This window comes from Neopelma chrysocephalum, unplaced genomic scaffold (assembly GCF_003984885.1).
Source record: "Neopelma chrysocephalum unplaced genomic scaffold, ASM398488v2 Primary Assembly neopelma1_175, whole genome shotgun sequence".
In the NCBI taxonomy this organism is placed as follows: domain Eukaryota; kingdom Metazoa; phylum Chordata; class Aves; order Passeriformes; family Pipridae; genus Neopelma; species Neopelma chrysocephalum.
In genome coordinates, this window is record NW_020897837.1 from 768882 (window position 1) to 769493 (window position 612).

At 44.0% G+C, this 612-nt stretch overlaps 1 protein-coding gene across 1 annotated transcript in view; it reads left to right on the forward strand.

Moving 5' to 3' along the window:
* The window catches only part of STC1 (stanniocalcin 1), an 8986-nt gene that overhangs the window by 992 nt on the left and 7382 nt on the right, over nt 1-612 (forward strand). The window lies entirely within an intron of this gene.

Below are 612 nucleotides of genomic sequence, written 5' to 3' on the forward strand. Positions count from 1 at the left end.
ACCATTGTTCTTGCCAAACATCTGCCCATTCCAAGAGGAGGAGAGAGAGAGAGCTGCGACTTTGGAGAATGCAGTAACCTAGAAACTGTCCCCTGCTAGCATTTATTTCCCCAAACTGATTGCTATCAGCGAGCTGGGACGATAAAAATACGATTGTGACATTTAACAAACTTGCTTTTACAATGGAGGAAAAAAAAATCGCTGGCAAGTCAGCTCTGGATGTCTCCACTTTGATGCTTCAGATAAGTTGGAGACATTGTCTGGAACAATGGGAATTAAAAATCTCTCTTCTACTGTACTGGAAAGATATTAAGGCTCTAATTCAGAGCTCATTAACAGCTGCCTTATTTTAGATCTGCAAGGCTCTGCAGCATTAGAGCAGGGTGTTTGCTCGAGTTCCTTTTGTATTTGGTTGCTATAGAAACATGGGGTCTCACTCTTGCACCGTGCCTAAAACAATAAAAGCTTAATTCCTCCTAAGTCTGCTGCGAGAGCAAAGTTAGAATTTGAACCTGTGGAAGCAGAATTGTGGGGGTGACTCGTGCACTGGGGAGGTTGTGAACCGGGGAGAGGATGAGTTGACCAAATATTTCTCCCTTCAGGCACGTCAGC